This window comes from Acinonyx jubatus, chromosome A1 (assembly GCF_027475565.1).
Source record: "Acinonyx jubatus isolate Ajub_Pintada_27869175 chromosome A1, VMU_Ajub_asm_v1.0, whole genome shotgun sequence".
Taxonomy (NCBI): domain Eukaryota; kingdom Metazoa; phylum Chordata; class Mammalia; order Carnivora; family Felidae; genus Acinonyx; species Acinonyx jubatus.
This window is the reverse complement of record NC_069380.1, coordinates 22,515,226-22,537,081: the sequence shown is the minus strand read 5'-3', so window position 1 is coordinate 22,537,081 and position 21,856 is coordinate 22,515,226. Positions and strand designations below refer to the sequence as shown.

The window sequence follows — 21,856 nt, the reverse complement described above, 5'->3', positions numbered from 1 at the left end:
ACCTTTTAAGTGAGAAGTTATAATAGGATGGGGTGGGGCGGGGGGTGCCAGTGGGAAAACTGCAGGCTTTCAGGCCAGGGAAACTAGAAAACTGAAGCTGGGGAAACCTTGGCTACTGAATAGAATGCACAGATTTTGCAAAGGAAAGAGCCAGAGAAAGAGTGCCCGGATTCTGTCTACCCACATCTCTGTCTGAGACCTAAGTTATTGTAGTGTAATAGATTCAGAGCAGCTTAATGAAAGACAAAGGATCTGAAGTGAGACAGGTGCTAATGCCCAAATAAACAGTTTATAGTTCAAGTTCAGCAAAAATAATTGTCTGCTTAAAAACAAAAGAAAACAGTACTCATTTGAGGGAAAAACGACAGAATCCAGAATCTTTACAACTTAACATTTATGACATCCAGGATACAACTTGAAAATTACCCAGCATGTGAAGAGGGTCAAAGGAATCAGGTGGAGGTTTTTAAATTTTTTTTTAATGTTTATGCATTTTTGAAAGACAGAGACAGAGCACAAGCAGGGGTGGGGCAGAGAGAAAGGGGGACACAGAGTCTGAAGCAGGCTCCAGGCTCTGAGCTGTCAGCACCAGAGACTGACACGGGGCTTGAACTCATGAACCACGAGATCATGACCTGAGCTGAAGTCAGATGCTCAACTGAGTCACCCAGGCACCCCGGATGCAAGTTTTTAGAATGGGAACTTTATTTAGGTCAACTCTTTGATCCCTCAAGGTTCTCTTTTGGAAGCTTTGTCTCCTTTTTTCTTGTATCAGCAGTTCAGAGTATGGTCTTACACTCCCTGGTGTCCCTCAAACCATTTTAGGGAATCTGCAAGATAAGAAGTACTTTTATGTTGCTATTCAAATGTTACTTCTGTTTTTTACTCTGTTGACATTTATATCAGTGACGTAAGAGTGTTGGCACCTTTGTAGGTATTAGATCAGCATCCAACTGGCGAGTAGTCATTGTATTCTTCACCACCACAAACTCTCAATTAAAATACAGAACAGAACAGTCAGTTTTATTTAAGAATGTCATTGATGAACCAGTAAGAAGTATTAATTTTATTGAATCTCCGTTTTCACGCACACATGGTTCAAAACAACTGACAATAAATATTGCCAATGGTGAATTTTGAGTTTTCAAGTGAAAATGAGAATTTTGTTAAGCTTGTATCCACTCTAAGCATTCAAAGACTTCTGATGAAATCAGTGGTACATTAATAAATGTGACTTGATATCGTATAAGGAGATTTGTCAACATTTGTAAGATCTCCATAATTCAGTGAAGGGCAGAGAGAGAGGTAGAAAATCCCAAGCAGGTTCCATGCTGTGAGCATGGAGCCTGACTTGGGGCTCGATCTCACCAACTGTTAGATCATGACCTTAGCCAAAACCAAGAGTTGGACACTTAACTAACTGAACCACCTAGGTGCCCCAAACCAACAGATTTTAAGGTCTCAGAATATGAAAAGTTTATTTTTGTTTATTGATGTTGTTCCCAATTCCATATTGCAATTAACCTTTAAGGAACTATAGCTTGCCAAGTTTTAGGGTAGTATCAAAGAAATATATCCATTATTATCTGAAAACTCTATTAAAACACTCCTTTTTCCAACTACCTATTGTGTGAGGCCAGGTTTTCTTATGCAAGCAACCAGTACCTTGTTGTTAGTGCAACAAAGTAGATATAGAGACAGTTATGAGAATTCAGGTCTCTTCTAGGAAACCAGAGATTTACAAGATTATAAAACAGTGCCAGTGTGCTCACTAATTTTTTTTGAAAAATATGGCTATTTATGCTTAACATATAATGAGTTTATAAAATATTAACATTATTTAACATATAAACATACAATGGTTAATTTTGGTTCTTTAAATCACATTCTTAGAAATTTTCTGTTTTAAATTAAACTTAATTATACTTAAAAATTACTAATACAGTAAATATTGAGAGATAAAGTCCACATGAACAAAGTTTTTTGGGTCTTGAATAATCCTGAGTAATTTTAAGAATGTAAAAGTGTTATGAGTCCAAAATGTTTGAGAATGTCTCCCTTGTATTCTTTTCTCCATTCAGACTTTTCTTTTACTATAACTCACACAATCATGTTTGTTTCTGCCTATCCCTGAGTCTTTATTCACTTCATAGGCCCAATTTAAAATACTTTCCTCTGCCTTTTTATTTACCGGAGTTTTAGTTCTACTTCCACTTTGTTTTTCATGATCATCCTAGTCTGTAGTCATTCTTCCTCCTTTACAGCCTTACAGTGTCTGTTTATACTACTTATTAGTCATTTATAAACTTTATATCTTATTACCTGTGCATGTCTCATGTTAATTGTGTTACTGTATATAAAGCACTCAGAAGAGTATCTGACATCATATTATGCATGTGCAATTTAATAAGTGGGAGTGAAGGATAGAGAGGGGTCAACTAATGATGAAATGTAGGTAGTGTCTTTCACTAAGATACCTGGGATTGGATGAAATTTCCTTGGAAAGATGAATTTCATTTGATTATGTTGAGTTTGAAGTGATTGTAGGTCATTCAAGTAGATGTGTCCAGTAGCAGTTGGTTATGTATGTCTGGAGCTTAGGAAAGAAATCTAAGCTAGGAATATGAACCTGAGAGCTGCTGACACATATATAATAACAACAGTTTCTACCCTTTATTGACAGTGTATCTTGTGCTAGGCACTGTGATGAGTAGTTCTTTTATTTTTTTAATGTTTATGTTTTGAGAGAGAGCACGTGCACACAGGCATGTGAGGGGGAGGGGCAAAGAGAGAGAATCCCAAGCAGGCTCCACACTGATGGTGCAGAGCCAGACACGGGCTCAAACCCATGAACTGTGTGATCATGACTTGAGCCTAAACCAAGAGTTCGACACTCAACCAACTGAGCCACCCAGATGCCCTGTGAGTAGTTCTTTTAATATTTAATTTTTGTGATGATTTTTGATGTAGTATTCTAAATGAATAAATTAATGCTTAGAGAACTTCAATAACTTGTCCTAGACCACACAAGTTAAATGCAGAGCTGTGGTTTGAACGCAAGTCTCTCTGGCTCTGAAGCTGTTAATCTGTATGTTTTTACCGAGTAACTAAAGTTTGGAGAATGGATAAGATCACCTAAAGAGAGAATGTAGTACAGTAGTTCCTTCTTATCCACAGAGGATGTGTTCCAAGACCCCCAGTGGATGCCTGAAACCATGAATAGTATTATGTACTGTTTTTCCTATACATATATACCTGTGATAAAGTTAATTTATTATTAGTAGGCATAGTAAGAGATTAACAACAACAAAAATAAAATAGAACAGTTGTAACAATATACTCTAAAATTTGTGTGGTCTGTCTCAAAGTATTTTATTGTATTATAGTCACCCTTATTCTTGTGATGATGTGAGATGATAAAATGCCTATGTGATGAAATGAAGTGAGGTGAATTTAGGCTCCTACTGACTGTTCGATCGTACCCTACAAGGAGAATCTTCTGCTTCTATGCTGCAGTTGACTGGGTAATTGAAACCATAGAAAGCAAAACTGCAGTTGAGGGGGACTGCTGTCTAAGAAGAGAAGGTGGCTAAAGATAGAATCCTGAGGCTCTCTGACATTTAAGAGCTAGACAGAAAAGAGAAGCCTACAGAAGAGATTGAAATAGAACAGCTAGAGAGATAAGAGGGAAATCAGAAGTGGTGTCATAAAGAGAAAGACATTACAGGGTCTGAGTCAGTGGTTGCTGTTTCAGATACTATAGGAGCAGCCAGTAAGAACTGAAAAGTATTCATTCGTTCGGGCAACAAGGCCACTGGTGATGGTAGCAAGGACTGTTAATAGAAGTGGTAGAGGCAGGAGTAGGTTGCAATGGAATTTTGAAGAGATGTGAACGAGAGATAAAGTGGAGACAGTGATTGTAGATAACTTTTATGAGAGTCTTGTCTGTGAAGGGAAATAAAGATACAGCTGCCAAGTGTGTGAGGTGGAGGGAAAATTATTTTTCAAGATGGGAAAGGTAGGATTAAATGTTGATGGAATAGAGTCACTAGGAGTGTTCTGAAGTTGCTGGATGACACGTTAGTGGGTTAAAACACCCGTTTTATTTTGCTCATGATTCTGTGGGTCAGGGATTTAGGAAGAGTTTGACTGGGCAGTTCGTTCCTGACGGTGTGGTATCAGGGGCAAGATCCACTTCCACGGTGCTTCTTAACTCACAGGTCTGGCGCCTGGCTGCCCCTCATACATGGTCACCTTTTCTTTCCTCCCTTCTATCTTCCCTACTCCAGGTGGCATCTCACAGCATTTTGGTTTTAGGGTAGTCATTTGTCTTACATAGCAGCTGGCTTCCAAGAAGCTTCTGAAAGAACTATAGCTGAAAGCTGTATTCTGTTGGTGAGAGGAATCACAGGTCCTGTCCAGATTCAAGGGGCTCCCTTGAATAGGTGTCATGTCTTGTTTGAAGAGAGGCAGGGTGGACATCTGGGTGGCTCAGTCAGTTAAGCATCTGACTTCAGCTCAGGTCATGATCTCATGGTTCATGGGTTCAAGCCCCATGTCAGGCTCTGTGCTGGAAGCTCAGAGCCTGAAACCTGCTTCAGATTCTGTGTCTCCCTCTCTCTCTCTGCCTCTCCCCCACTCACGCTCACTCGCTCTCTCTCTCTCTCTCTCTGTCTCCCTCTCTCTCAAAAATAAATACTAAAAAAAAATTAAAAGGGAAGCAAGGTGGGATGGCACATATCGTGTGGCAAAATGTAAAGAACGGAAGCAGGTACCAGTAAGGTTGGTATGTGGGTGCCATGGCAGAAAATGAAGAAGTTTCCATTTGATGGCTTTATTTTTATATATAAAATAGAGCTGAGTAGTTTGCTGAGGATGAGTTGATAGAGGGTAGTAGGGAGTGCAAAGTAGTATAGTCAGAAGTTTGAGGAGAGTGCATACAATTTGAAATTGTTGCTGAGGAGAATAATAGAACTGAGTGATGGAAGATAAGAGGATTACCTAGCAGCACTGAAGGAAATTTTGAAGGTAGAAATTTTAAATTTGTAGTGCCACCCCAACTCTTTGTGGTGGCATGATTTTTTTGCAGCACCACCTAGCAACTAGATGTAGGATTAGAAAAGACCAACAGCTAGATTGACCCAGGATATTAGGGTTTGCCAACACAGATGTGGTAGACTGATAATGGGGCAAATAAAGTGAGGAAGTTGGTCAGAGTGATTAAAGTGGTAAGTTTAGTAGTTTCAGTTGCATAGAAGAGATAGGAGGCTGATGGAGAAAGTGGAGGTTTTAAGAAACCTCTTTTAATGAAATTTAATAGAAAGAGATTTCAACTTCATATTCCAGAGCTAGAACATTTCTGCATAGTTTACTGTATTCTAAGAAATAACCTTAGGAATGCATAAATGAGTTGGAATGCACATGAACACCATTGGAAATGAGGTGGTCAAGGAACCAAGAGGCTGAGTGAACAGTGAAGTCACCCAGGACATGTGTTAGGACGAGTGTGGACTGGGGACCAAAGTCTTCAATACTTGAAGGAAGTGACCTTGAGATAAGAGGTTCTAGGAGAGGCAGAGGGTTAGAGAGTTCCTAAAAATTAAAAGCCCCTGTCTTAATTTTTAAATAATCTCTTTAACAAAACGTAGTTGATTGTCTTACATATAGAATTTAGGTGCGTAAACAATTAGAATTATAATGTCTTCTTGATGAATCTACACCTTAATTATTATGAAATGACCCCTTTTATCTCTGGTAATATTCTTTGCTCTGAAAACTGCTTTGTCTTATATTAGTAAAACCACTCCAGCTTTCTTTTCATTAATACAAGCTTGGCCTATTTATCCCATCCTTTTACTTTTAACCTATTTGTGTCTCTATACTTAAAGTAGATTTCTTATAGGCAATGTGTACAGTTGAATTGACTCTTGAACAGAAGACTTTGAAATGAATGGGTCCACTTATACCCAGATGTTTTTCTGTAAATATAGTACACTATTATAGATACTGTATTTTCCTTTCTGTATAATTTTCCTAATAACATTTTTTCTAGCTTGCTTTATTGTAAGAATATGGTATATAATGTATATAGCATATAAGATATGAGTTGATTGACTGTTTATCTTATCCATAAGGCCACTGGTCAACTATTGTCTTTTCAAATCGTCATTCTGACAGGTGTAAGGTGATAGCTCATTGTAGCTTTGATTTGCATTTCCCTGATGAATACTGGTTGAGCATGTTTTCATGTATCTGTTGGCTCTATGTCTTCTTTGGAAAAATGTCTATTCAAATCATCTACCCATTTTTGATTCATATTTTTTTTTAGTGTTGAGTTGTATGTATTTTGAATATTAATGTATTTTGAATATTTATGTATTTTGAATATTAACTCCTTGAGTATGTCATTTGCACATATCTTCTCCCGTTCACCAGCCTGCCCTTTTGTATTGATGATGATTTTCTTCCCTGTGCAGAAACTTTTTACTTTCATGTAGTCATAACAGTTTATTTTAGCTTTTGTTTTCCTTGCCTTAGGAAACATAGCCACAAAAATGTTGCAATGGCCAGTATCAGAGAAATTACTGCCTTTATTTTCTTCTCAGAGTTTTATGGTTTCAAGTCTTATATTTAGGTCTTTAATTAATTTTGAGTTTATTTTTGTGTATGGTATGGGAAAGTGGTCCAATTTCATTCTTTTGCTTGTAACTGTCCAGTTTTCATAGCACCATTTATTGAAGAGACTATCTTTTTCCTATTCTGTATTCTTGCCTTGTCATAAATTAATTGACCATATAAATGTGGTTTTATTTCTGGGTTCTCTGTTCTGTTCCATTGATCCATGTGTCTGTTTTTGTGCTAGTACCATACTCTTGTTATTACAGCTTTGTAGTGTATCTTGAAATCTGGGGTTGTGGTACTCCCAATTTTGTTCTTTCTCAAGATTGCTTTGGCCATTCAAATTTCGGTATTATTCTAGTTTCATGAAGAATGCTGTTGATATTTTTGATAGGAATTGCAGTGAATCTAGATTGCTTTGGGTAACACAGACATTTTACCAATATTCGTTGTTCTAGTCCATGAGCATGGAATATCTTTCCATTCATTTGTGCAATCTTCAGTTTCTTTCATTAGTGTTTATAATTTTCAGATACAGATCTTTCACCTCCTTGGTTAACTTTATTCTGAGGTATTCTTTTTGGTATAATTTTAAATGGAATTGTTTTCTTAAATTTCTCTCTCTGCTACTTTGTTATCAGTGTTAACAGAAGTGCTTCCAATTTATTGGAATTAATTTTGTATTCTGCAACTTCACTGAATTCATTTATTCTGATAGTTTTTTAGTGGAGCTTTTTAGGATTTTGTATATTTATCATGTGCAGATAGTGACAGTTTAACTTCTTTACCAGTATGGATGCCTCTTATTTCTTTTTTGTATCTGATTTTATGGGTAGGACTTCCAGGTCTAAGTTGAGTAGAAGTGGTGAGAGTAGACATTCCTGTCTTGTTCCTGACATTAGAGGAAAAACTCTGTTTTTCAACATTGAGTTATGCTATCTGGGTTTTTCATATATGTCCTTTATTGTGTTGAGATGTGTTAGCTCTAAACCCAGTTTGTTGAGAGTTTTTATCATGAGTGAATGTTGAATTTTGTCAGATGCTTTTTATGCATGTACTGAGATGATCACATGGTTTTAATCCTTGTTTTATTAATGTGGCGTATCATGTTGATCGATTTACAAATGTTGGACTGTCCTTGCATCTGTGGATATATCCCACTTGATTGTGGTGAATAACCTTTCGGTGTATTGTTGAATGTGGTTTGCTAACATTTTGTTGAGGATTTTTGCATATATGTTCATGAGGGATATTGGCCTATAGTTTTCTTGTAGTCTTTGTCTGGTTTTGGTATCAGCAGACTCAGAGAATGCGTTTGGAGGCTTTCCTTCCTCTTTTGTCTTTTGGAATAGTTTGAGAAGAATAGGTATTAATTCTTCTTTAAATGTTTGGTGGAATTCACCTGTGAATATTCTGGTTCCTGGACTTCTATTTTTGGCAGTTTTTTGATTGATTCAATTTAATTACTAGTAATTGATTTATTCAGATTTTTTATATCTTCCTGATTCAATTTTGGGAGATTATATGTTTCTAGGAATTTATCCATTTCTTTTAGGTTGTCTAATTTGTTCGCATTCAATTTTTCATAATAGTCTCTTATAATCCTTTTTATTTATATGGTATAAGTTGATACTTCTCTTTCATTTCTGATTTTATTTAGGTCTTTATTTTTATTGATGAGTCTGGCTAAAGGATTATTAATTTTATCTTTTCAAAGAACCAGCTTTTGGTTTCATTTGATTTTTTTTTTTCTAATGTCTATGTCATTTATGTCTGCTCTTTGTTATTTACTTTCTTCTACTCATCTTGGGCTTTGTTCTTCTTTTTCTAGTTCATTTAGGTATAAGTTTAGATGGTTTATTTGAGCTTTTTCTTGTTTCTTAAGGTAGGCCTGTGTGTGCTTTGGTTTCATTTTCTTCATGTTTCACTTGCTTAAAGTTGTTGGATATGTGGACTTTATAGGTTTCATCAAATTTGGAAATTTTTATCTATTATTATCTTAAAATATTTTAGTTGGCTCCTCCCACCCCTCCCTTCAGGGATTCCAGTCATAAATATATTAGGTGACCTGAAGTTGTCTCACAGCTCACTGATCTTCTATTTTGTTCTTGTTTTTGTTTGTTTGTTTTTTCCCCCAGGTGTTTTGTTGTTCATTTTAGATAGTTTCTATAGCTATATCTTCAAGTTCATTAATTTTTTCTTCTGAATGTCTAATTGCTGTTCCATCTATTGCACTTTTAATCTTAGACACTGTATTTATCATCTTGAGGTTTTATTTGAATCTTTTTTTACGTCTTCTAAACTCTCTTTAATTTAATGGGGAAAAACATGTTTGGGCTTTCTTTGACTTTCTTGATCATGTAGAATATAGTTACAATAACTGTTTTAAAGTCCCTGCCTACATATTCTAGCATCTCTGTATTTTAGGTCAGTTTCTATTGACTGATACTTCTCCTTTTTAATATTTCCCTGCTTTTCTTTGTCTGCTTTGTAATTTCTTATCAGATACCAGACTTTGTGAGCTTTACCTTATGGAGTCCTAGATACTTTCATACTCCTTTCACTGTGCTTGAATTGTGTTTTGGTACACAGTTTAGTTTCTTGAAAATAATTTGACCCTTTTCAAGGCTTTTGTTATTGTTGTTTTTAGACAAAGCCAGAGCAATCTTTAATTTATGACTAATCTGTAACACCCTTCTGAGTACTCTACCTCATGTTCCATGTATTAAATGGGTTTTTCCACTTTGGGTGGTAGAAATCAGAATTCTTCCTGGACCTGTGTCAGCTTCGGGAATGGTTCTGCTTTTCCCAATGGCTTTTTCTTTGTCTTCAGTAGTTTGTATGCACTGACGGGTTCTCCTCTGAAGAAGACTTGAGACTAACCCTCTGCAGATCTCTGGAGCTCTCTCTTTGCACCTCTTTCCTTTCTATGTAACTCTTCCTTTTCTGGTATTGTGCCCAGCTAATTTTAGCTACTTTGGCTTCCTTGAATTCTCAGTTCTGACTCAGAACTGAATCCTTCAGTTCTGTGAGAGGGACCTTTGGGATTTATTTCAGTGTCTTCTCCTTGTGTTGTAGCCTGGGAATTCTCTCCATACAGTAAACTGAGGCAGCGGTCAGGCTTACCATTTGTTTTCTTTCTCTCTGGGATTACTGTCCTTTGCTGCCTATTGTTCAGTGTCAGAAAACAATTGTTTCATTTATGTAGTTCAATTTTGGAGTTGTTGAAGACAAGTCCTATTTGTTATTTCGTCATCATGGCTGAAAGAGTTATGCATAGTATTTACTGATAACGTTTTTACAAATATGCCTGCTTAAAGAATATTTAGGATACCCTAAATATTTTATTTCTATTTTCCTATATTAAATACATCATATCTTCTGAATAGTACTGCTATGAAGGGGTACTTATTATATGGAGATCATAGAAGTACTAGTTATTAGTTATTGTTTTACTTTTAATAAGTCCCAAGAAAGTTAAGTATCCTTTAATTGTTGTTAAATATAGCTGACTCATTAAAATGGATTCTGTGGTACTACTTTTCTTTAGTCACCAAACATTAGTGGATTTCTTCCTTCAGTTACACAACTTTTACATAAGAAAAAACTTAAAGTATTTCTTTTTTTATTATTTTTCCAAACTTTAAATGAAAGCCTGTTTTACATAGCAATATAGTTATAATGAATGGCTTATATTTTTAGAGTTCCAATTTGATAACAAACTTACAAACAAATTTTTAAGCTTCTTTTGAAATGCCAAACTTGACAGGAAGTGAACACAAAAGGCAGAAAAGCCTGTGGCTCTGAAAAAGCCAAAAAGGATATCTGTTCTATATTTGTATGGTAGATCATTAACCTCTCCAGCACTTTACACAAAGGTTTTAGTATTTACCACAAGACATTGTTTTTTTAAAAGAGGTACATTTTTCTGAGAGCTGTGTCTCAGGAAAGTGAGTGAACTGTAAGATAATGATTAAGTCATATATAACACTTTTCTAAAAATATGGGTAAGGATAATGAAATACTAACATGCCATGTATTATATTTATATAACAGCCATGCTACTATAATGGAAAATATTCTATGGGTTTTTTTAATTTTTCCATTCTAAATCTTTGAAATCTTGTATATTTTATTAATATGAAATTTATTGTCAAAACGGTTTCACTACAACACCCAGTGCTCATCCCAACAGGTGCCCTCCTCAATGCCCATCACCCACTTTCCCCTCCTCCCCACCCCCCATCAACCCTCAGTTTATTTTCAGTATTTAAGAGTCTCTTATGGTTTGCCTCCTTCCCTCTCTGTAATTTTTACCCCCCTTCTTCCCCCCGGTCTTCTGTTGAGTTTCTCAGGATCCACATGTGAGTGAAAACATATGGTATCTGTCTTTCTCTGCCTGACTTATTTCACTTAGCATCACACTCTCCAGTTCCATCCACATTGCTACAAAAGGCCAGATTTCATTCTTTCTCATTGCCAAGTAGTATTCCATTGTATATATAAACCACAATTTCTTTATCCATTAATCAGTTGATAGACATTTAGGCTGTTTCCATAATTTGGCTATTGTTGAAAGTGCTGCTGTAAACATTGGGGTGCAAGTGCCCCTATGCATCAGCACTCCTGTGTCCCTTGGGTAAATTCCTAGCAGTGTTATTGCTGAGTCATAGGGTAGATCTATTTTTAAATTTTTGAGGAACCTCCACACTGTTTTCCAGAGCGGCTGCACCAGTTTGCATTCCCACCAACAGTGCAAGAGGGTTCCCGTTTCTCCACATCCTCTCCAGCATCTATAGTCTCCTGATTTGTTCATTTTAGCCACTCCGACCGGCATGAGGTGATATCTCAGTGTGGTTTTAATTTGTATTTCCCTGATGATGAGTGACGTTGAGCATCTTTTCATGTGCCTGTTGGCCTTTCAGATGTCTTCTTTACAGAAGTGTCTATTTATGTCTTCTGCCCGTTTCTTCACTGGATTATTTGTTTTTTGGGTGTGGAGTTTGGTGAGTTCTTTATAGATTTTGGATACTAGCCCTTTGTCCGATGTCATTTGCAAATATCTTTTCCCATTCCGTCGATTGCCTTTTAGTTTTGTTGGTTTCCTTTGCAGTGCAGAAGCTGTTTATCTTGATGAGGTCCCAATAGTTCATTTTTGCTTTTAATTCTCTTGCCTTGGGAGATGTGTCAAGTAAGAAATTGTTGCGGCTGAGGTCAGAGAGGTTTTATCCTGCTTTCTCCTCTAGGGTTTTGATGGTTTCCTGTCTCACATTCAGGTCCTTCATCCATGTTGAGCTTATTGTTGTGAATGGTGTAAGAAAGTGGTCTAGTTTCATCCTTCTGCATGCTGTTGTCCAGTTCTCCCACCACCATTTGTTAAAGAGACTGTCTTTTTTCCGTTGGATGTTCTTTCCTGCTTTGTCAAAGATTAGTTGGCCATACTTTTGTGGGTCTAGTTCTGAGGTTTCTATTCTATTCCATTGGTCTGTGTGTCTGATTTTGTGCCAATACCATGCTGTCTTGATGATTACAGCTTTGTAGTACAGGCTAAAGTCTGGGATTGTGATGCCTCCCACTTTGGTCTTCTTCTTCAATATTACTTTGGCTGTTCGGGGTTTTTTGTGGTTACATAGAAATTTTAGGATTGCTTGTTCTAGCTTCGGGAAGAATGCTGGTGCAATTTTTATTGGGATTGCATTGAATGTCATGTAGATAACTTTGGGTAGGATTGACATTTTAACAATATTTATTCTTCTAATCCATGAGCACGGAATATTTTTCCATTTCTTTTTATCTTCTTCAATTTCTTTCATAAGCTTTCTGTAGTTTTCAGCATACAGATCTTTTACATCTTTGGTTAGGTTTATTCCTAGGTATTTTATGATTCTTGGTACAGTTGTGAATGGGATCAGTTTTTTTATTTGTCTTTCTGTTGCTTCATTATTAGTGTATAAGAATGCAACCGATTTCTATACATTAATTTTGTATCCTGCAACTTTGCTAAATTCATGTATCAGTTCTAGCAGACTTTTGGTGGAGTATATCGGGTTTTCCATGTATAGTATCATGTCATCTGCAAAAAGTGAAAGCTTGACTTCATCTTTGCCAGTTCTGATGCCTTTGATTTCCTTTTGTTGTCTGATTGCTGACGCTAGAACTTCCATATGTTGGGTTTTTAAAAGCACTTCATGAGTTACTTAAAATAACCATATATTTACTTTTTCTTTGCTGGTTAAGAGAAAACATTTTAATTTTTGAAAATCTGATTCTTTCTGAACATATAGCTAAGGCTTTAACCTTTCTCACTCTGACCCAGTGTGTTCCTAATTTCTTGCCCTTAACTCCCATAACTAGTAGTCTTTTAAGATTTAAGAGACTTGACTTCATTATTCAAAACTGAAATTATTTCATTTTGTTCTAAATACAACTCTTCTTACCAATCTGTATTTTTACGTTACTTTTTAAGTCATCCAGGCTTAAAGACTGAGTATTCCTTCCTTCCTTTTTCTCTATAGTTAGATACAGAATCTTGCAAATTTAAAGAAATTGTACATGTCTCTTAGATTCATCTTACTATTTTTAAAATCTTATTTTCATTTAAATTTCCTTAGATCTTTTATTTCTTACATTTAATTTATTATATGCACCTGTTTGGTCTCCCAGCTCTGCCACTAACCTCCATTTAAACTTTTGTGCCAAGTTAATATCCCTAAATACTTATTCATGCCACACCCCAGTGTAGGAACCAATAATAGCTCCCTATTACCATTCAGAAAAATTTAACCTCTTTTCCCTGGTTGTGGTAATCTGGCCTTTCCTAGCCTTACTCCTACTATTCCTCAAACAGTTACCATAGCCAGATAACTCTCATCTGTGGAGCAAACCACACTTATCCAGTGGGAGATAGCCTGCCTAAAGTGGGACGTAGAATCAGATGACCTGGCTTTATGTTCTAACTCTTCCATGTGCAAGTTAATGTTTTTGTTTCAGTGTCGTGCTTTGTAAATTGAGATAGACCAAAATATTTCCCTCCTTCTAGCTCAGATATTTTGTTTCTATAAAACCATTTAAATGTTAAGAATTATTTGCTAATACTGAGTGTATATTCATATTCCTTTAGATTGCTTCATAATTTATTAAATATTGAAGGAAGTTTTCTTTCATAAAAAGGTTACGTAGTGATCTCATTTCCCTATACTCCTTCAGCTCATGTTTTCCCAATTCTGTTTGGGCCATACCTGGGTATTCTGTACATCAGATATTTTAAAGGAATTGTACTTGTCCCTGTGAAATATGTAATGACATGGGAAATGGTCCCTGGTCTTTTTTTTTTTTTTTTGCTTTTGAGACAGAGATTGTACATGCGGGCTTGAGCGCATGTGAGTTGGGGAGGGGGAGAGGGAGAGGGAGAGAGAGAGAATCTTAAGCAGTGTCCATGCCCAGCCTGGAGCTGATGCGGGGCTGGATCTCATGACTGTGAGATCATAACCTGAGCTGAAATCAAGAGTCAGATGCTTAACAGACTGAGCCACCCAGGTGCCCTGTGGTTTTAATATAACATGTTACTAAAATCCATAATAATTTAGGGTTGATAACATTAGGGATTTGGATCAACCTTCAAGGAGATTGAAGAGAAGGATAAAAATGAGGTAAAATGGAAAGCTAAATCTGTTTTTAATAGACCGAAATATTAGAACTGAGTTTTCTCTCAGTTTTTAATAAAAGATTGCAGGTATGCCTATTGTCTTCTATAAGAATGAACAAATGTAGAGCCTGAAAAGGGAAAGTAAAGAAATGCAGTATCTTAAAAATAAAATTTTTGATAGTGGCCTTGTTTTCTATTAGTTCTCTAGAGGGAAATAAAAAATATAGATTTCCAGAAAAAGCACAAAGATAAGGATACTTAGTGCATCTGAATAATTATCCACTGAAATGTGAATAGATGATTGCTTAAAAATATCTATGAATATAAATTCAATTGAGTAAAATAATTCTATTTCTTCATAGTTAAGAATCAGTGAAGCATGAAATGGTTTTTTATATTGTTCCTTATATGTTAAAAAACAGTAAATGGAAAATCCAATGTAACTTAGATGACTGTTACCAATCAATGCAAGTATTCTCCTGTACTAAATGCTGATGTGAGCTTGAGTTCTTGTTCTTGATCCAGATCTATTTATGGTTTTAAACATAAAATCTTTCCTTGCCTAAACCTTCACTTAAGTACCTTCTAGTCTTGCATCCCATGTTTGACCATGTAGTTTATTCTTTTCTCTCTGCATTTGCCTCCTTCTTTAATCTTTAGAACACTCTGACACACATGAGTAATGGCTAGAGTTCACTTTGGAACAGACTTGCCCATTCGTGTCTCTCTTTCTTCTCCCCTATTGTCAATATTGTACATTTTACTTGTTCATGAATTGGCACAAGGGACTAAAGAAATCTGGGGACGTTAAAAAAAAATCAACAACTCGGAAATGTCTCTTAAGTGTAACTCATAGAAACTTGCTTTAGGAAGCAGTGCTTTTAAAAAGCTCATCACTGGCTTAATTCTTTAGAATTTTTCCTGATCACATACAGACCTGCATCAAAATGATCCTCACTTATGCATTTAACATTTCAGTGTAGAAATCATAATAGATACTACTTGCATGTGTGCTCTTACTGGCACTATTAAAAGTGCTGAAATGTGTTAACTCATTTACTTTGTAAACTCTGTGAAATAAATGCTATCATTATCACTATTTCACAGGTGAAGAAACTAAGGCACAGAAAAATTGAGAACCTTTTCCTTATAAGGTGTCACTGAACTCCAGCATTGTTAAATGTGGGCAGTGTTTGCTGTTATACCGCAGTTGGAATTCATTATATTGCAGGTCCACAAAACTAAGTTGATGGCAGAGACAGAATTTTACTTGGGCTCTCTGGTTCCGGAGACTGTGCTCTTAACCTCTGTGCTGTCTTATGGTGTGTATTAGTTTATTGTTGGATATATTCAGTGTTGTGATTAGTTTCTTTATTCATGTTTTATTTGTGTTTGTATCTTTCTTTCTGTGTCACTCTGCTGTAGTGGGAGGAACCTGGGCTTTGGAGTTACCAGCTCTCAATTAATTTTCACAGAAGGTAAATGAAACTATCCCTAGTTTACAGATAAGGAAAGCGAAGGTTCAGAGATACTATGTAACTCACTTTGGTGTGATTCTGAACAAGTTATGTTGCTGCATCTCAGGTTTCCTTGTCTGTAAAACAGGGATAATAATATTTATCTTTCAGAGTTAATGTGCAGAATAAATGAACATTTATGAGAGTGGTATATTTTAGAAACAGCACAGTTGTTAGTTTCCTTCATTCCCTTTCTTCTATACAGTGATTTGTTTAAGAACAGAGAACTGAGAATACAGTTAAACAGTATTAGATCTGTTTATCCTCACTTACGAAATGTAGTTAGAGCTTTTCTCCTGAGGCGCTGCCTTCCCCCATTGCCTTTTCAAAGTGGAAAAAGTTCAGAGGGAAAAAGGTGTAACTGAACTCCAGCATTGTTAAATGTGGGCAGTGTTCACTATTATACTGCAGTTGGAATTTGTCATATTGCTTTAGTTATGAATCATGTCAGTAATTACCTGAGGGCAGTGTTAGTTCATTATTCAAGTACAAACAAGAAGGGAGATAGCAATTGTAGAAGAATAGCTCAGAAAGATCCTCTGTACTTATTAACCTGTGGACATGGAAGCAATTGTACTGTTGTTCAGAGCGTTTTCTGCAAGGTCATGAGGCTAGAAAATTGCTTGAATATAATCTTAGAATTTTCAGTTTCTAAGCTTATAGTCATATCCTGACTATAATACTGAGGAAGGGTTCTGGAATCTGGATATGAAAACAACAAAAACTAGAAATACCTTATGAGATATGTATTTCAATTAATACAGTTTCTAAATTCCTCCAGAAAAATAAGAGGCTATTAATAATAGTAAGTTTAGTAAAATTTTGGAAACACTCTAGGATGTTTACTCCTAAATCATCTAAGCTCAGTTACTTTTCATAATAAAATAGAACCAACTTTTTGACATTTATCTTTTCCAAATATTTATGGCATGTTTTCAGAACTCTGAACTGTCACAATCTAGTCTGTTTCAAAACGCATGTCAGAAAAAAAACAAAAAAACAAAAAAACAAAATGCATGTCAGTAGCCCTTGTGTCTGTGGTTTTACTAATTTACTTATTGTCAGCAATAGCCAAATAACAGAAGTATCTATGGTGTCTTTCTGTAAGTGTGGATTTAGAACATAAGGGAATGTAGAGTAGGAAACAGCTGGATTTGTTTCTCTTTCAAAAAAAAATTTTTTTCTTTTTGCTGAGTTTCAGTGTTTCTTGCCTCTGTTAAAGTAAAAAAGATAATTTCTCTTTAAGATTTGATAATACTCTAAGAATTTTTCAAAGTCTAACATAAATCTGTCTTGCTATCTTTTATTTAAGTTTATTTCCTTTTTGGAGTTTAATATCTGATAATTTATATCCTTACTAATAAATTAATAAAAACTTGTTATTTTTGTTAATATCTGATCATTATCTTGCCCTTTCTATGTTTTAAGATAATTATCTAAAAGTTTTCATTTACATACTAAGTAACACTAGTTTCTATAACTTAAGTTCTGTCATTTTGGTTTTTTTCTTTTAAACAGTAAAAATGAGAAAGGTGGAAAAGTAAAATGACTCCTCTTTTACTAATACATGAGTCCTAAACAAAAATTAACATTGGATTCCCTAATCCAATACTGAGATCTTGAAAATACCAACTTTTTCTTAAAAATATACACTCCTGCAGAACACCTTGGTTGCTCTGTCAGTTGAGCATCTGACTCTTGATTTCAGCTTAGTTTGTGATCCCAGAGTCGTGGGATTGAGCCCCGCTTCGGGCTTGGTGCTGAATGTGTGGCCTGCTTGGGATTCATTCATTCATTCATTCATTCATTCTCTCTCTCTCTCTCTCTCTCTCTCTCTCTCTCCCCCCCTCCCCCTTCCTCTCCCCCTCTCCCCAGCTTGCACATGCATGCTCTCTCCAATAATAATAGTGCAAAAGTTTACATTTTTTTTTATCATCTTTGTAACAGGCATACTGCACACTTTCAGTACCATGTACTTTTAGGATCTAACTCACAAATTTAAAGTCTTCTGAAAATAAACTTTCCCACAGTCCAGTTTCAAATGAAGAATAAATGGCCTGGGTGGATGGAGATTGCCATGATAATGCAAAAATGATATATCTGACCTTCGTAATTATTTCTGTAGGAACAACTTTTTCTACAATCTCTTACAGACCATTTATCATTGTCCCTATTTTTGAATATATGCCCATATTTTTCCTTCTCTTAAGTAGCTAAGATTATATCAAAATTATGTGTGTGTCAGTCTAAAGAAGTCTTATGAGATCACAACACAAAATGTAGCATTTTTTGCCCAACAGTTTTGAAACCAGTTATGTTGGCCATCAGCAAAAATCACATATGTAACATACATTCCAAAAGGTATAATTTTTAGCACTCTGTTTCAATATTCATTTTTATTTAAATAAACTTCTTTTGACAAGTACTATACATAAAATCCTTTCCCTGGGAAGCCTAAATTTTAGTCCGATGTGAATATTTTGTACTCCTGTAATTAAATAAAAGTTCTTTATTTTAAAATAAAGAATTATAATAAAGTGATTCATAGGTTTTTATGACCTATTAAAATATGATCTAACAATGAATAATTGTTTTAAAATATTATTTTTTAAAGAAAATAAATTGAAAGTTATATTGTTCATGATACAAGGATTTGCTACATTTTGATGGAAAAGCCATTTGCATGTTATTTTTTAGCAGCAGTAAAACAGTAAGTTGTATAACTTTTTCTTGTGTAACTTACATTGTGCAGTAGTTTTAAAAATGAGAATATTTCTGGTTCAAAATAGCAAACTGACCATACACCTTTACCCCTTTCTCCCCCAAAACCCCTCCAGAAGTTACAGAAAAGAAACAAAAAACAAACATTGGGGTGAAATCCTGTAGTATTGAGACTATAAAGTAGAAAATCTATGGAGAGAAGAAGTGGGTTGATTCAGTTTTGAGGATAAAAAGTAAATGAGGAGTGTACTGACGGATACAACAAAGTAGAGAAAACTACAGCTCTGAATACATACAGAAGAGGGTCTGGTAGAAGTGGGAGTTTGAGCCTCCAAGCTCAAAGTAGCAGATACAGAGAGTAAGGCAGTAATCAGGAGAGTTTTTTAAAGTACTGTCTGCCAGTGGCCCTCAAAGTTGAGCATGCATCAGAATCATCTGGAGGGCTTTTTAAAACACAGGGTACAGATTGCTGGGCACACCACCAAAGTTTCTAGGGTCAGGTTCAAGAATTTATATTTCAAACATGTTTCCAGGCAATGCTGATGTTGCTGGTCTGACTGCTACATTTTGAGAACACTGGTCCGTGAACATTTGGACTGGCCCCCCTACCTCAGGCCATGCGAGCCTATAAAAATCAGGAAAATGCACCTTCCTCTGTGCCAATGAATTGGAAAAAGATGCCCGTCTGGATACAGATACCCCTGGTTTGGTATGAAACTTTATGCTGAAGCCCTGTGCTTTTGTGCAGTACACAGTCTGTACAAGTACATGTCTGGCTCCACACTAACTTCTGTGTACACACACACACACACACACACACCCTACAGCTACCTGATGGTGCCTACAAAAGAAACAGAGCAGAAGATTAGGTAAATCTAGACTTCTATAACAGATTTGAAGGGGAAAAAAAAGAATAGGAAAGGTATTTCTGCTTAAAAATGCATCAAATTATTGTGTTGCAAGGTTATATTGCCCTTATTTTGGTATTTTTTGGGTAACCTCAGTTCAATATCCATTCCCAAAAGAAAGACCAGATTAAAATAGAAGAAAAATTTCCAAAGCTAATAAAAGCCTGAAGGCTTTCAATGGAAAATATTCATAGATCCAAGCAGGATAAATGAGTGTGGATATATCTTGGTGAATAATTCAGAATTCCAAAGGTAATGAGAAAATTATAAAAGCCTCCAGCAAGAAAAAAGTCAGTTATTTACAGTGGAATGAGATCCAGATCAGCATCAAAGTTCTTAGCAGGAGTACTGGATGTCTAATGATCTAGAATTCTGTATCTGACCTACATGTCAAACAGGAGGGTAAAATCAAACAATTTTTAGACGTGTAATGACTCAGAAAATTTACGTCTTGACTATTCTTTTTGAAATAAAATTACTAGAGAATATACTTCAGCAAAGTAAAAAAGAAATCCAAGAAAGGTGAATTATGGGAGCTAAAAATTAAACAGGAATGGAGAGAGAAAAAAAAAATGGGGAAAAACTCCAGGATACAACAGGCCTAGATAGTTGTTCCGAAAGAGAAATCTGTAGATACATAAAGAATGTCAAGAACAGAGTGGTTTCTTTTAACAACTCTATAACCTCACTCAAGGTGGAGATTCAACAGTAACAGTTTAAGATTGATGAATCAAGTTTATGGTGATAGCTGCAAGAGTTGAATTTTTGTATTTTAGTATTGACAGAGGATAATTTGTCTCTTTACCTTGAGCTTTTGATGGATTAAGTGAACCAAACATAGGTTTGATGATACAAGAGGCAGTCTTTACTTTCTTTACATGTTTGTGTGTAGGTATAGGACATTTATTAGAACTACATTAATAAATACCCAGCGTAAGTACTATATAAGTAAATATATTCATTATTAAAAATGAATCTTCAAATCACTACATTGTACACCTGACACTGGTTGAACACTGGATGTTAACTATACTGGAATTAAAAAAATAAAAATAGAAACATGAGAGGAAAAAATTTATCTTTGGCACGGGCAAATAATATTTAATTTGTTCTTAACACTAAGCCCTCTCCTTCCAATCTCTACCCCCTCTATTTCAACCTACATTAGATGCTATAGAGAATACAAAGTACAGAACATAATCCCTTTCCTCAAGGAGTTTGAGGTATCAGGAAGATCAGACCATGTAAAGAGATAACTAAGAAAGGCAGTTAACAAAAATACCAAATAAGCGATAGAGACAATAAGCATTATCAAAGATTTTGTTTAGCAGTTGAACTGGGCCTTGTAGGATGAAAAGGATTTTATCAGGGCCAGAGTGAATTTTATTGACTGGTGGGGGGTGGGGCAAATAGTGTATCTTGTGCCTACAAGATGAGAGTTATGAACACAAGACATGCAGTAGACCAATGAGGAGGAATCTTAATTGGGAGACAGAAAAGAAGCTCCAAAATTGAGTACGTCAGGATTATATTTTGGGGAATATTGCGATATAGTCCCAATATAACACGGTAACAGTGGCGACAATGGTTATTAAAAGTAAAGAGTGGATGAAATCGTAAGTGACACGAACGAGAAACAGGACATGAGGTGTGGCATGGACCTTATATTCTCTAGTCCAAAACCCTTAGTTAAGATAAAGAGGTCAACATAGGCTAAACGATTAAAATTATACTAGTTTGTAGGAAAACACTGACTAGAACTCATGTCCATCTTTTAATAGAACTTTAAGTTTCATTCATTTAACAGATGATGGAGACCGATTATGTGCCATGCACTAATACAGATGTAGCTCTAGGATGATTGGGTTTTTTTTTTCCTTCTTTCCCTTTCTTGTTGGCTTTAGTTTTTTGACTATGTGGAACAAGAAGTGGCACATACAGCCCACAGGCAACCACTTCATTTTGTAAAGTTTTATTGGAACACAGCCACACTCATTCACTTACATATTGTCTGTGGTTGCTTTTGTGCAGTAATGCAGAGTTGAGAAGTTGCAACAGGACTGTACAGCCTGCAGGCCTAAGATCTTTACTGTCTGACCCTTGAAGAAAAGGGTTTCTGATTCCTAATGTATGTTAACATGCATCCCAAAGTCTTACACTCAGTTAAGTGTCATAGCTTTCAATATCATGTCTGTGCTGTTCCTCACCCCTACTCCTTGCTCTTTGGTTTATCTTTCTTGTGTTTCTTTTTGTAAAAATAAGCAAATATATGTATGCCCTCTTATTTTGCTTTTTTGTTATACCACAGGTAGCATGCCATGTGTATTCTTTTACAACTTTTTTCATGTAATGCTTTCTGGAAATCTCTCCGTATCAGTTCATAGAGCTCTTTCTCATTCTTCATTACAGCTGCATGGTACTACATTGTATATGTGCTACAGTTTTAT

General features: G+C 35.7%; 1 protein-coding gene across 5 annotated transcripts in view; it reads left to right on the top strand.

The window, feature by feature from the left end:
* The window catches only part of RB1 (RB transcriptional corepressor 1), a 168,013-nt gene that overhangs the window by 86,185 nt on the left and 59,972 nt on the right, over nt 1-21,856 (top strand). Inside the window, exon 1 of one of the 5 annotated variants that reach the window (XM_053215374.1) lies at nt 6,371-14,267. The exons of the other annotated variants lie outside the window; for them this stretch is intronic. The gene's annotated coding sequence lies outside the window, so the exon portion shown is untranslated. Of the gene's footprint in view, nt 1-6,370; nt 14,268-21,856 lie in introns of those variants that run through there. 5 annotated transcript variants of the gene reach the window in all.